The 16,346-nt window shown below is 41.1% G+C and overlaps 1 pseudogene; it reads left to right on the top strand.

Moving 5' to 3' along the window:
* The first annotated feature begins 11,447 nt into the window (after nucleotides 1–11,447).
* On the top strand, nucleotides 11,448–14,744 carry LOC119333745 (annotated as a pseudogene).
* Nucleotides 14,745–16,346: the final 1,602 nt, after the last annotated feature.

The following is a 16,346-nucleotide window of genomic DNA, read 5'->3' as shown; positions in this document are numbered from 1 at the left end:
CGGCTGCTTAGGGTTCCGGCTAGATGTCGAAGGTGAGGCCCTGACCCGCCCCCAACTGCGCCGCCCCCGCCCGTGACGCCGTCTTTGCCGTGGAGTTCCAAAGTTCAAGGACCGAATCACCGACGGCGTCAGTAACAAGCAGGTTCGACATCTTCCTTGGTTCTTTCCCGTGCATTCCTTTGGTAGCAGCACTAGTAGTATCTGTAATTTGTGCAGGAAATAAATAGTATCTGACTTCTAGGTCTTACAGTAGCATGACAGGCCCATATTTTCTCTTATGAAAATGAACAACCACTCATTTTGGCCATGTTGCAGTCACTTGGAAACATTATCGTAGCCTCTACGCATAGTCTGATAACGCAAAATATCTGCAGTCTGTCAATATTGTAAGAATCTTGGGGCTTAAAATCTTTAGAATAACACCAAGCTCCAGAGTTTCAAGACATCACACCTGTTGCTCGTACCTGCTTGCTGCCAGACAACTAGACAAATAAGCGAATGCAAGCCATCAGGTGACTTGTTTGTGTCTGCTTGCTGCGAAATTAGTCCATCCGCGTGGCTGTCCGGCCATGTAAAAGGAAACCTAGAAGTTTGCTCTGCGTGGAACCGGTGGGTGGGCGCTTATGGACGGATTTTTGCATAGAATGTCTAACATTATTTGGGCTTGCTGATTGTTCATTTTGAGTTGGAGATGAAATTTGTTTGGGCATCATAATCTAGATTTTTATTTTTACCCTTTTGTCAAATTTGCGTCGCACATTCGTTATATATATCAGAATGATTAAGAATCTGAAGGTAGGACTGTTTTTCACTCATCTCACAGTTTCTGGGACGGGTGAGGATCATGGAGTGCTTTGGCTATTCACAACTCGAGTGGACACGGTACTGGTCAGGTGCCATGGTGCCTGGTGCTTGCGTGGTGAGAAGCAACCTCTGGCTAATCCTCGGGTCATGGATGCCCTCTCACTCCCGTGCATTTGTCCCACTAAACCACTGATGTAGCTCAAAGGACACTACAAATCTTCAATCGTATGTGTCATTCCTTCATACTACTATCTCTGTCCCCTTTATTAGCCTCAGATTTGGTTGGTCCTTTGTTCGATCAAATGCACAAATCATATTTCTTCTTGGATGTCTATGTGTGCATTCTCTTAATTCTTTGATTAATGAAAGAAAAATATTGAAAATGTGCATGTTATGACTGGCCAATACACTGAGAAATAATAATGCTATGCAACTTTATCAAGGATCGATTAGTTAGTTACTGGGAGGCATTATCGAATGTTGTTCTTCCCTGCTCTTACCGGCGTCCTTTTAATTCCGTATGAGTTTTTGTAGTTGAAGGAGTTCATTCTGTGCAGCCGGAGGCGTACGAGTTCAAGATCGGCGACCAGTTTTTTCAGAGGCATATATAGTACTGCATTATAAATAAGTTTGTATGTTGTTGGTCTAATTAGTTTGTATGCTGCATCATATATAGTACTACATATCATATATAGTACTGCTAATTAGTTTGTATGTTGTTGACTTAGCTTGACCCAGAACATATCATATAGTACTGCATTATGGTACTGCAAGATCGGTGAGAGAGAGGCATAGTCTAATTGGGAATCCATGTGTGTGCATTTCTGTCTTATTGGAATATGTTGAGTACATATTGGAATATGCTAAATGCTATTGCCTGATATAATATAAGTATGAGCTACAGCTTTATGCATATTTGTTTTGTATTTTTTATAAATGATGATAGTTTGTGCAAGATGTTCACATGTTATTTTATTTTTTGACTAAATTCTCTTATGCCCTTGACTTAGCTTGACCCAGAACAGCAGCATCCTTGATGCGCGTATTGACCTTCACCTCTTTCTTTCTCTCGCAGACTCAAAGGAGACCATACGCAAGGCACCTCCTCTTCGGTTGTGAGAGTGTCCAGGGGTCGTGGGTGCGGCTAATGCCTATGTATGTGGCCGCACTTGACACTCCCCTCTCTTTAAGGGCACATATCATTTTTTTATAACGCTGCTATCTTTTCCCAAGTCTTTATTATCTTGCCTAGCCTTGTACTGATATGTATTGTTTGATGCTAATTACCCAAGTTAGTGCATGATGTTAAGGATAACCTGAGAACACTTGCCCAAGTTTATAAGATATGACATGTGACAGTTCAAACCTGCTTTGCTGCTCTTTCAATGCTTTTATTGTTGTACTGTGCTTCTCTAGTTGTTTGAATGCTTCTGCTGCTAGCCTGCTAGACTGCTACTAGCTTGAATAGGTGTGCACTTGTGCTGGTGGTGGTGTTGCTTGTGTTGCTGCTGCTAATTTAATGGTTATACTCACGCCGCTGTTGATTAAATTCCTATGCTGTTGTTGCATGCTTATGCTACTGATTCAATGCTTTAGAAATTAATTGAATTGAACCTGATTCAATGCTAACGATTTCTCCAACTTGCCAAAATTTTCATAATTGTCTCCTGCCTTGTGATGTTAGTCTCTGTGCACTTACTAGTATTGTTAGTTGAATGGATGGTCGTGGTAGTAGAATAGGAATTTTCTTTAGGTTAGTGCTATAGTGATGTTCATTTCATTACCTAAACTTTGTACCAATGTACCATGTAGGTATGTATAGATTATTATTGTAGAACAACATCAGGTTAATCTGTTGCATTCAAGTTGTTGGAAGTTTTGTTATGCCATGCTTAGTGTTTACTGAATTGGGGCATTTGGGCATGTATGTATAAATTTTAGCCTCTTGAAAGAATATTATTTACTTCCAGTGTATTTCACTAATAACTTATCTAGATCAGGATCTAATGTTGTCGAGGTTGCTGTCGTGGTTCTAAGTCTGACAGTAATGTAGGGGGGTAGGTATGGAGAGGCAAGGTCTTAGCTATGGAGTAGTTGTAAGCACATGAGGTTTTACGAGTTCAGGCCCTTCTCGGAGGAAGTAATAGCCCTATGTCTCGGAGCCCGGAGGCGGTCGACTGGATTATGCGTGTATGAATTACAGGGGTGCGAACCCTTTACACCGAGGAGGGGGTGGCTTATATAGAGTTTGCCGGACCCCTTCGGCCCTCAGTTGTGCAGGGTTTAAAATACATTAAGGTCGGGCGTTACTGGTAACGCCCCTAATAAAGTGCTATGATGACCATAAAAGCTACTTAATAACCGACATTAGCATGCGGAGTGCCTTTAGGTCTTCTGGCCGTCGAGTGGTTGGATCTTGGTCGAGTGATTACTTCTTGGTCGAGTGTCTTCGAGTCTGTCGAGTGGAACACCTCCAAGTCGATTGAAAGGTGATTTGTTCTAGAGATATCCTTAGGTAGGGCAGTTGGGACAGGTCCATGACCCTACCCTAGGTACATAGCTTCATCAGTTGCTGCTGCTGTGACAGAAGATCAGAAGAAGCTTGGAGATGCGCGCCATAGTTTTAGTTGATGTTGCCACCAAGTTTTGGTGCTTGTGTATCTGTTTTTGATCGTACGTGCACTTGTTGGAAGTGCAAATGTGTATGTGCTCTTGTGAGTATTTGACTGGATGATTTCTGGATTTAATCACTTAATTGAGAGATTTATTGATTTTTTGCTGTTCAAATGTGTAAATTGAAATTTGTGAATGAAAAAGACCAAATGTTCTACTTGACAAAATAATATTTGGGCTCTAACAAGGCTGTGGCCCAAACTATAGTGTATCGGTACAGTGTGTATTTTAGAAAAACCAAAAAATAAGCTTAATGAAATGGTTCGCAAAAAGGCCATGTCATAGAAAATAAAAAGGCCAAATTGTTGGGCCAGGCCCATGTAGCTAGCAAAAATTAACAAAAAAAGTATGAAAATGGCTGAATTGTTGGGCTCGGCCCATGTAGAAAACTGAATTGGACCGAGCTAAATATTGTGCCACATCAGCTTGCCACGCTGGATGCCTACGTGGCATGGGGAGGTTGCTAGTGACCAAAACAAAATAGTAGGAATATTTTGGTCGTAAACGTCTACGACCTTCTCACAGAGAAGGTCGTTAATTTCAGTTTATGACCGCCATCTTTTGACCATCTGTTTTTGGTCACAAAAAGGTCAGAAATGGACAATAATGACCATTCAGTGACCAATAGTCAAGGTCACAAGTTGACAAATTTCTTGTAGTGATTATGTCCCCTCCGTCAATAAAAATCTTGTTAGCGGATCTGTTCTGTGTAGAGATGGCTACAAGCTTGTCTTTGAGTCGAATAAATTGGTAATATCCAAGTATGGAACCTTTGTTGGTAAAGGCTATGAGTCAGGAGGCCTGTTTCGTTTATCCTTATCAGATGTTTGCAATAAAGTTGTTAATCATATTTACAACAATAGTGAATCAAACGTGTGGCATTCACGTCTTTGTCATGTTAACTTTGGTTGCATGTCGCGACTAGCCAAATTGAACTTACTCCCTAGTTTCACCACTGTCAAGGGATCTAAGTGTCAAGTTTGTGTGCAAGCAACCTCGTAAGTCTCACACGACTGCGGAAACGAGAAATCTTGCACCACTAGAACTCATACATTCAGATCTATGTGAAATGAATGGTGTTTTGACAAAAGGTGGAAAGAAATATTTCATGACGTTAATTGATGACTCCACTAGATACTGCCGTGTGTATCTTCAGAAATCTAAGGACGAGGCTTTGAATTTTTTCAAGATCTATAAAGCTGAAGTGGAAAACCAACTTGATCAGAAAATCAAGAGGCTTAGGTCCGACCGTGGTGGAGAGTATTTTTCCAATGAATTTGATGTTTTTTGTGCACAACATGGTATAATCCATGAGAGGACGCCTCCCTATTCACCTTAGTCAAATGGGGTAGCCGAAAGAAAGAATCATACTCTAACTGATTTGGTTAATGCCATGTTAGACACATCGGGTCTCTCCAAGGCATGGTGGGGGACGCAATATTGACTGCATGTCATGTCCTAAACCGAGTTCCACAAAGAATAAAGAGATAACTCCATTCGAGGAATGGGAGAAGAAAATATTAAAACTCTCTTATCTATGAACCTGGGGTTGTTTGGCGAAAGTCAATGTGCCAATTCCAAAGAAGCGTAAGCTTGGACCAAAGACCGTGGATTGTGTTTTCCTAGGATATGTTTTTCGTAGCATTGGTTATAGATTCTTGGATGTAACATCTGAGGTACCTGACATGCTTGTCGGTACGATCATGGAGTCAAATGATGCGACTTTATTTGAAGATATCTTTCCCATGAAGGATATGGCTACCTCATCTAATCAGGAGATTCCTAGTTCATCGAACCAGGAACCAATTACAATTACTGAACCTGCCATTTCGATGGAACACTTTGAAAATCCTGTGGAGGAGAACAATGAAGTTCCTATTAGGAGAAAGAGATAGAGGACTTCAATGTACTTTGGTGATGATTTCCTTGTGTATCTCATAGATGACACTCCCAGTTCTATTTCAGAGGCTTATGCATCTGAAGATGCTGACTACTGGAAGGAAGCGGTTCGTAGTGAGATGGATTCCATCTTGGCGAATGAAACTTGGGAGATAACTGATTGTCCTTATGGGTGCAAACCTATAGGATGTAAATGGGTATTCAAGAAGAAGCTTAGGCCTGATGGTACTATTGAAAAGTACAAGGCTTGGCTTGTGGCTAAGGATTATACCCAAAAGCAAGGTGAAGACTTCTTTGATACTTATTCACCTATGGCTCGACTGACCACTACTCGAGTTCTACTTTCACTAGCTGCCTCACATGGTCTTCTCGTTCATCAAATGGATGTTAAGTCTGCTTTCCTAAATGGAGAGTTGTACGAGGGAATTTATATGGAACATCCAGATGGGTTTGTACTAGATGGTCAGGAAGGAAAAGCGTGCAAGTTGCTGAAGTCTTTGTATGGACTCAAGCAAGCACCCAAAAAGTGGCATGAGAAGTTTGAAAGAACTTTAACAACTACAGGCTTTGTTGTAAACGAAGCTGACAGATGTGTGTACTATCACCATGGTGGGGGCGAGGGAGTTATCCTTTGTTTGTATATTGATGACATACTGATTTTTGGAAAAAATCTGAATGTTATTAAGGAGGTCAAGGATTTCCTATCTCGTTGTTTTCAGATGAAGGTTTTAGGAGTGGCTGATGTCATTCTAAATATCAAGTTGTTGAGAGACGATGATAGTGAGATTACATTGCTTCAATCTCACTATGTGGAAAAGATCTTGAGTCGCTTTGGCTATAGTGACTGCAAGCCTTCTCCAACACCATATGATGCTAGCATGCTGCTTCGAAAGAATCGAAGAATTGCTAGAGATCAATTGAAATATTCTCATATTATTGGCTCACTTATGTACTTAGCCAGTGCTACAAGACCTGACATCTTTTTTGCTGTTAGCAAACTGAGTCAGTTTGTCTGAAAACCAGGAGATGTGCATTGGAAAGCTCTAGAGAGAGTTTTGTGTTATTTGAAAGGCACTGCTAATTATGGAATTCACTACACTGGGCACCCAAAGGTGCTTGAAGGGTATAGTGACTGAAACTGGATCTCAGATGCTGATGAGATAAAGGCGACAAGCGGATATGTATTCACTCATGGAGGTGGCGCTGTTTCTTGGAAGTCTTGCAAGCAGATCATCTTAACGAGGTCAACAATGGAAGCAGAACTTACAACACTAGATACAGCTACGATCGAATCAGATTGGCTTCGTCGGCTCTTGAATGACTTCCCGGCTGTTGAGAAACCTGTACCGGGTATCCTTATAAACTGCGGCAATCAAACTGTGATAACGAAAATGAGCAGCTCAAAGGATAACATGAAGTCATCAAGACACGTTCAGAGAAGGTTAAAGTCTATCAGGAAAATGAGAAACTCCGGAGTTATTGCATTGGATAATATCCAAACGTCTAAAAATCTGGCATATCCTTTTACTAAGGGTCTATCACATAATGTGATAGAAAATGCATCGGAGATGGGTATGAGACCCACAATATGAGTTGTTAATAGTGGTAACCTATTCTTTGTGATCGGAGATTTCATGAATTAGATGTGGAAGAGAAGCTGTTGATCAACTGAGAGGAGAGTATCCTTACTATTAACAATACCACTCCTTGAAGATGCAATACTCTTCTAAATTTGCATGGCAGGTTGATGTATATCTTAATGTGTTCTAAGTGGCTCATTTAAGCAGAGATGTTGTCCTGCAGAACATCTTTTGAAGAACACACCTATATGAGTCTGATTGTCAAACTCGCAGTCTATGAGAGTAGGGTTCTCTCTTGTAAACTCATGAAAGGTCTCGGAGTATGACGCATAAGCTTCATCCGTGGGGAAGACCCACGGTAGCCTAGTATCGGTCAAGGCTTTGTGTGAAGCTAGATTCACAGAAAACTTGCAGTTCAAGGCCTAGTCCACTGTTCAAGTTGCTTACTAGTGTAGCATAGAGTTCTAGGTGGAAGTTCAACTTAACAGTCTGCACTGCAGTACCGGTATATAAAACAGTATTTTGGAACTAAAGGCAAATTCTATGTGCCTCTAGGATCTGGTGGGGGATTGCTGGAATTTTATCTATTTATGGGCCAGCCCAATAACAATTTCAGAAATTCCTAATAAATCCTAGAGGCCCACTTAGCCCATTTGTGCAAGGCAAGGGGCACTTCTAAAGTTTAGTCCCACATTGCTAGTTTAGAAGGAGTTGGACCTCTTTATAAGCAAGGTTTTTTCCCCACATGTATGAGCATGAGAACAAGAGGGACATCAACGCGCGCTCCTCCTCCGCCGCCCACCTCGCCATGCCACGCCTCGTCATGACGCGCCGTGCCACGCCGCGGGTTGCGGGAATGAGCCGAGCCGATGTCTAAATAAACATAACAAGTGGTTGTATAAGCTATCTGTAGAGACAGATGCCACATGGGCTCAAATCCTACGGAACAAGTACCTTCATTCCAAAATATTATCCCAAGCAATAGAGAGGCCGACTGATTCGCCTTTTTGGAAAGGACTGATGAGTGAAATCAGCCTTTTTCAACGGGACAAAATTTGTAGTTGGAAATGGGACTACCACGAGGTTCTGGGAGGACACATGGCTAGGGGAGACACCCCTTGCACTCCAATATCCTTCTCTCTATAATATTGTGCAGCGAAGAGAAGCTTACGTTGCAACAGTATTACAGTCTAATCCTCTGAATATTCAATTCAGGAGGACTCTAGCGGGAAATCATTGGGAAGCTTGGCTCCAACTTGTGCGAAGATTGATGGAGGTCCACCTTTCTCAACAACCTGATCAGTTGAGCTGGAAACTAACAAAGAATGGAGAGTTTTTGATTAAGTCCATGTATTTGGATGTTATCAATTCTAGCGCTATTCCTCGTTCGAAACCTGTGCGGAAAGTCAAGGTGCCTTTAAAAATCACAGTGTTTATGTGGTTTGTTCATAAACAAGTCATTCTAACTAAGGACAATTTGGCAAAAAGGAATTGGACAGGATCTATAAGATGTAGTTTCTGTGATAAGGACGAATCCATCAAACACCTCTTTCTCGACTGTCCCTTGGAAAAAAATTGTGGATAACAGTGCACTTAGCTTTTAATATTACTCCTCCTAACACCATCAACACATTATTTGGGACGTGGTTAGATGGGTTAGAATCCGAAACTACGAGACATATTCGTGTAGGAGTATGTGCTTTATTATGGGTAGTTTGAAACTGCAGAAACGATTTGGTTTTTAACAGAATAACAAAAATTCATTTCTGGCAGGTTATCTTCCGGGCCACTACACTCATCAGTATGGGGTCGCTACTCACTCCGACGGAGGCCAGGTAGTGTTTGGTTACTGGATCTATCCGATGGGAGACGGTAGCTCGGGATATCTTCAACCGGTTTGGAAGGCGGCCATGTAATAGGATATGTGTTTAGTTTCCTATCTTATATTTTTGCCTGCCGGTTGGGGCTCTCCCGTCATGTTGCTTTTGCTCTTTGTGAGCTTCTTTACTTTTGAGATCTGAAGACTTTTGCTGAACATTTTGATTATTATTAATAATATGGTTGTATGCATCGTTCTGATGTATAGGTCGGGGCCTGACCCCTTTCGGAAAAAAATGGTAAGCAGAAATAGAAGGAAAAAACCACACAACAAGGTAAAAAGTATGTAGGCATGTCCACCTCACTTGGAGCATGTTCGGTTCACATACTAAGGTTATCATTATTTGCCACATTTTTCTTTGCCATACATGGCTACGGTTAGGTGATCAAAATTTCAGGCACACTTTACCACACTTTTCTGGGTCAGTGACATGGGAGGTCTAGTTTGCATGAATGGAATCTTGCCAAGCATGACTGTAAACCAAACAGGGGACTATCTCAGTCAAAATTTCTTAACTTGTGACCTAACAAAGAGTAGCTTAGTATGCCAAGCAAACACACTCATACTAGCTTTCTTCCTCTTTAGATCCCTCTTGACTAGGTTATAGCTAGAGCCTCGAAGTCCGTTCAATAAGATCTTGGCGTGCAAATTCTTAATTGACATGAAATATGCATGCTGACTTGGTAGCAATTAAACCACTTTAGCTATAGGAAAGTAATGGCTGCACTACCAGCTCAAATATCCGGGTCCAGAGCAACTCGTCCCTTAGGGGAGGCGGGCTTTATAGAAGCCATCTATATGCGACCCGATATCGGCCGGTCGTTGAAGGAGGGCGGCCCCATCCCACAGGAGAGGGATGGTGTTACGGTGTCTCCAGCCATCTCCGACCTTTGACAATGGCCTGGAAGTACGTTGTGGAGACCTGCTGGTCTTACAGTCAAACTATAGATGGGACCATTAGCCATTATGTTAAAAAAATCCAAAAAATAAGATCAACCACCGGCCTCTACATGTTTGATGCATTCATCATATATTGTTGATTATTGAACAATGGCATGCAAAATCTAGCATTATTGCCAATCCATAGTTTGATTGATGAACGTCTCTAGGGGAGATGCAACATATTTTGTAGTGTTCTTGTTAGTTCCTGCATCCATCTCTTGCTTGCTTGTTTCTCTTCATTCTCTATAATACTATGCTTTCTAGTTTTAAAGAGCCCACATTCAATTGAGGACTCCAATTGAAATTGGGTCACCCAATTTTGATCGGATCAACAATTTCTCAAAGCTCTCTCATTTAATTCTATTATATTATACTTTATGCTTCCTAATTTTTAAGGCCTGCCAATTATTTAAGGTCTTCAATTTATAATTGAGTCACCTAATTTTGACTGGGTCAACAATTTCTCAAGGAGCACTCCCATTCAGTTTTTTATTCCATATATTCCCTATTTGAAGCTGTTTCATTCAATTGAGGTATTCAGTTTAAAATTTGGTTTACAATTTTGACTGGGCCAACGATTTTTCAAATCAGTCAGCAGCAACCGTCCTATAAAAATATATCAACCCCGCGCGCCCTCCCACCACCCAGAAAAAGAAGTGCCACCATGTGATATTGTAAGATCAATATAGTACATGCAGTCAACTACGCCGAAATTTCCCCACATAATATATGTTGGTTAGCGTTGGGGTGGATGTGCTCTCTTTTAGGCACAATATACGTTGGTTAGCGGATAACACAAAACGAAACCATGAAAGGCCCATCAAATCACCGCATTATAAATAAAAATAAAACACACTCCATCATCTCCACCACCCGCTAAACTAAATATTCTATAATTCCTGAATATAATGGGTATTAGATTTTTTGTATAGTCAAATTTCTTTAACTTTGAACAAATGCCGAGAAAAAATATCGAGATCCACAATATTAAATAAAAAGTATGAAAATTCATTTGATGATGAATCTAATCATATCGATTTGATATATTTCTCTACAAATTTGATCAAACTTAAAAGGTTTGACTTTTCAAAAAAGTAATATACCTTATATTTTGAAACAGAATGAATAATTCTTTTTAAGAAAGCCAACAACACCAACGGCACAGCAAACCACGTCCAACCCTTCTAGTCATCACTATTTTGTACACAAGTTGATGCAGGGTAATGATGACATGTGGCCGGCAGCACAATGAAGGAGACAGCGCAGCCGGCTATCTCTGGCATCATCGTTATCTCTTGCTATTCACCTCCCTTGCGCATATCAAGTGCAACATGCCCATCAGGCCGGCCGGCCGGCCGGCCATTAATTTTATCTTTTGATCTTAGACTCCAAAGCTGACGGCCTAACTTGTGACATTTATATGACCTCTTGTAAACTATGAGCTATCAGAGACCGGAAGCTTTCAACGCATAACTTGTGGCCATAACAACCCTTTTGGAAGGAACAAGTCTTGCCGATATATTATGTCCCAACATGGTACGTAACAGTGTTTGCTTTGCCGCCAGATGGTGAACTCTGCAGATTTTGAGCTGACGACGGACAGAAATATCACTAGCACAACAACCACTCACACCCACATGACCAACTAATTAAGCAAAGTTGGTATATATATGGAACGCGCAAATGCTACATGGAAACCAAACCAAGAACGCAAGAGGGACACAACAATACGGGCCATTGCCATGAGATTAATATGGTCTACTCTTGTCCTCCTGCTGATCGTCCTTGTGAGCGCCGACGATGAGGCCGCTTTGCTTGCTTTCAAAGCGCAGCTCGGCCATGGCGGCTCACTGGCCTCCTGGAACACCAGCGGTGGCTTCTGCCGCTGGGAAGGTGTGGCGTGCAACCACCGAAGGCCAGCAAGGGTGGTGGCGCTGATACTGAACAAGAGAGGGCTCACTGGAGCACTCTCCCCGGCCATCGGGAACCTCACCTTCCTACGAACACTCAATCTGAGGGACAACTCACTCCACGGGGGGATCCCAACGAGCCTCGGCCGCCTCCGCCACCTAAAGAGGCTCATCTTGGATGATAACTCCTTCTCCGGCACTTTCCCGCCAAACCTGAGTTCCTGCGCCAGCATCACCGAAATGAGACTGAGCAGCAACAAGCTTAGTGGGCTCATCCCGGCTGAGCTCGGCTATAAGCTGACTTTCCTGTCTGTGATGTCACTAAGAAAAAACAAGTTCACAGGGCCCATCCCGGCGTCCCTGGCCAACCTGTCCTATCTACAAACCCTTGATCTCTCCTTTAACCAGCTCACTGGCTCGATCCCATCGGGGCTTGGAAGCATCCATAGCATACAACATTTCGATTTCCATGAAAACCTCCTCACCGGTATGTTTCCACCTTCTCTCTACAACTTATCAATGCTAAAAGTATTTGATGTCGGGTTTAATATGTTGTATGGAAGCATTCCAAATGATATCGGAAGCAAGTTCCCCAAGTTGACAGGCCTTCACTTACCTAGTAATCACTTCACGGGAGCCATCCCTCCCTCAATATCCAACATATCTTCCCTCGTCTATCTTGATCTCGTGACAAATAGCTTTTCTCAGTACGTGCCTCCCACATTGGGGATGCTGGGAGCTCTCGAGTTTCTGAACTTGGCTGACAATAGGCTGGAAGCGAATGACACCATGGGGTGGGAATTCATCACCTCTTTGGCAAACTGTAGCCGACTAGAGATATTGGAACTTAGTGTCAATCCTTTTGGAGGGCAACTACCAGGTTCAATTGTCAACCTCTCAACAACTCTCCATGCCTTAGACCTAATTGAAAATATGATCACTGGGGTTTTTCCTACGGACATAGGAAATCTAGTTGGTCTGACAAGGCTTGTGATAGTAGATACTTTCATATCCGGAGTGATTCCAGAAAGTATTGGTAAGCTAGAGAACTTGATCGATCTAGGCTTGTACAATAATAGATTGTCTGGCCTCATACCTTCGTCTATGGGGAACCTCTCACAGTTGAACAGGCTTCTTGCAGACAATGGCAACTTGGAGGGGCCAATTCCGGCAAGCCTGGGGGAGTTGAAAAACCTTTTTGAACTTGACCTATCAAAGAATTACCATCTTAATGGTTCAATACCAAGAGAAATTTTCAAATTATCCGCCCTTTCTTCCCTTTTGGATTTATCGTACAATTCCCTTTCCGGACCACTTCCTAATGAAGTTGGCAGTTTAAAAAATCTTAACCACCTCATTCTATCAGGAAACCAATTGTCTGGCAAGATACCCAATAGTATTCAAAATTGCTTAGTGTTGGAATTGCTATCATTAGACAACAATTTGTTCCAAGGAAGCATACCTTTGTCACTGAAAAATATGAAGGGGCTTAGTGTATTGAACCTGACCATGAATATCCTCTCGGGTAATATTCCTGATGCCCTTGGAAATATTGGAAACCTGCAGGAGTTGTACCTAGCACACAACAACTTCTCCGGGTCAATCCCATTGGTTCTAGAGAATTTGACATCATTGTCAAAACTGGATGTATCTTTCAATAATTTGCAAGGTGAGGTACCAAACGAAGGTGTTTTTAGAAACATCACTTACTTAGCGGTTGCTGGGAACATCAATTTGTGTGGTGGTACACCTCAACTTCACTTGCCTCCATGCTCAACAAGACCCTCAAGCATGAAAAAAAAAAGATGCGAAAGTCTCTTGTAATTTCTCTAGCGGCAGCTGGAGCAATCTTGTTGTCACTTTCAGTTATTCTCCTTGTTTGGATACTTTGCAAGAAGCTCAAACAAAGCGAGAAGACAGTAGCACACAATTCAGTTGTTGATGACCATTACAAGAGAATCCCCTATCATGCATTATGGAGAGGAACCAATGAATTTTCAGAACTCAACCTACTCGGGAGAGGAAGTTATGGTGTGGTTTATAAGTGTGTTTTGGACAATGAACACAGAACATTGGCTGTCAAGGTGTTTAATCTTGGTCAATCCACGTATTCAAAGAGTTTTGAGGCGGAATGTGAGGCCATGAGAAGGATACGACACCGTTGTCTCATTAAGGCCATTACTTCTTGTTCGAGCGTCAACCACCAAGGTCAAGAGTTCAAGGCATTGGTTTTTGAGTTCATGCCCAATGGTAACTTGGATATTTGGCTTCATCCAAGATGCCAAGAGCCTATTTTAGACAACACACTCAGCCTTGCCCAGAGGCTTGATATTGTTGTTGATATTGTGGACGCAGTGGAATATCTGCACAACTACTGTCAGCCACCGGTGATCCACTGCGATCTTAAGCCAAGCAACATTCTTCTTGCTGAAGACATGAGTGCACGAGTTGGAGACTTTGGCATATCAAGGATCCTTCAAGAAAATACAAGTGCGGAGATGCAAACTTCATATGGGTCAACTGGAATTAGAGGTTCCATAGGCTATGTTGCTCCAGGTGAGTGACTGAATCTCTTGTAATTTTAAATTTTACTCTTCACTCGAATATGGCATGCTAACCACAAAACTTTGCACAATTGCAGAGTACGGAGAAGGCTATGCGGTCTCTACAGCTGGTGATATTTATAGCCTTGGCATATTGATGCTTGAGATGTTTACTGGAAGGAGTCCAACAGAAGACATATTCAAAGATTTATTGGATCTGCATAGGTTTGTCGAGGATGCTCTTCCAGATAGAACACTGGAGATAGCAGACCCAACAATGTGGCTGCACAATGGACAACATGATAACAATGCAAGTATTAGAATCCAGGAGTTGTTGGTTTCAGTCTTGAGGCTTGGCATAACCTGCTCAAAGCAGCATCCTCGAGACCGAGCACTGACAAGAGATGCAGCAGCAGAGATGCACACAATAAGAGATGTGTACCTCAAGTTCATAGCGGAGCATGGAGAAGAACGAGAATCCTCGACGAGAGAAATCCAGAACAACTTTGAATAAACAATCTTGTACAAGGCATGATACTTCATAATAAATCTGCATGTATCGTTTCAGATGGTAATTGTTCTCGGAGGTATGATGATTTACAACTGTGTGAACTAAATGCATAAACATGGTGTTTTGCAATAATGCACTACAGCAAGTTGTAGAGAGATTCATAAATCAAGCAGTGTGATTGTTTTCCAATTATCAAAATACATGTGCGAACAACATTATTGCAATATAAGTTGTAGATCAAGAGTCGTAGAGAGTTACCGATGAGCAAAACGATCACATTTTATTTCTTTACATCTAAGAGCATATTAAAATTTGCCTACATCTAAACAAAGTGCATCGTATCAGATCAATAACACTAGAATAAACACAAACATATTTTATTTTGTCAACAAGCTTCCTTCCTTCATTAATTAATAGTGACTAGCCACGGACCCGTGCGTTTGCACGGGCTAGGTATTTGTTATTTTTTAAACCCATATTATAGAAGATAGTGATTCATAAGGGGCGTATATTTCTACGAATAAGTTTTCCTTACGTTGTACTGATCGATGAACTAAATTTGGTGTTTAAAGATATATGCTTTGAGATAGCTTGCTACCTGCAGATATGTATATTGTTTATATTTTAATTGTATGAACACAGATAATTAGAAATCACGATTTGAACACTAACTATCTCAGATTAGTCATGTTGTCGTTGTTAGTCCTTTATGAAACGAATAAGAAAAACATCACCTATTAGTGATATGGATGTAGTATTTTATGTTGGAAAACTACTATGTGCAAAAAAGATGTTTCCTTGATCATAAGTTTTTACTGATAAATAATCCCGTTCTAAGAGTAAATCAACAATGCTTCTTACTCAAGTGAACCAAATAATTTGAATTAAACGACATCATAATTTAAGAAATTGCAAATAGGAGAACACCATATATAACTTATAGTCACCGAAAGTAATGGAAAATCTGTAATAAAGCAGATTGTGCAGTATATGCCCTTGTGCCACATTTTCAAATACAAATATGTATAAACATGATTTTATTTATTGTGGAGGGGAATATTTTAGAGGCTCAGTCATTTCCATCCTTCATTTCTCAGCGGCTCAGATTGGTACATCACACTCATTATACAAAATTAAACCAAAGGAATGTTTCTTGATCCTTGGTCTTGTATTGATAGTGGGCATAGATTTTGAAAGAAAGTTTCATCCTATAAATTCTTCTAGTCATGTTTCTATACGCAGTACAGAGACAAAGAGGACTTGCCAAGAGTCTATTTTGGATAGTTAAGTTAAAAAAGGAGGGGAACTTTTGGTCTATGGGGACATATGCACCCTATATGGGAAAAAAATTAGTAATTCAACAAAAAGTCGAAAATTCCTGAAAATATTTTTGAAATAAACTTCACCTTCTATTGTACTCGTGAGAAATAAAATCCACAAAAAAAATATCCTTTTGACTTCTTTTCAAAAAAGACAACTTTTTGGCTAAAATAGTGTGAATAGTGACCTATAATAGCAAATAAATTTTGTCTTTTTTGCTGTGAGGTCAACTTTTGTTTTTTTTTCATCGACATTTATATATCAGTGCAAAAGTAAGTCAAGTGT

This window comes from Triticum dicoccoides, chromosome 7A (genome assembly GCF_002162155.2).
Source record: "Triticum dicoccoides isolate Atlit2015 ecotype Zavitan chromosome 7A, WEW_v2.0, whole genome shotgun sequence".
Lineage (NCBI taxonomy): Eukaryota > Viridiplantae > Streptophyta > Magnoliopsida > Poales > Poaceae > Triticum > Triticum dicoccoides.
The sequence above is the reverse complement of the archived record's forward strand: the minus strand, read 5'-3'. Positions and strand labels throughout refer to the sequence as shown.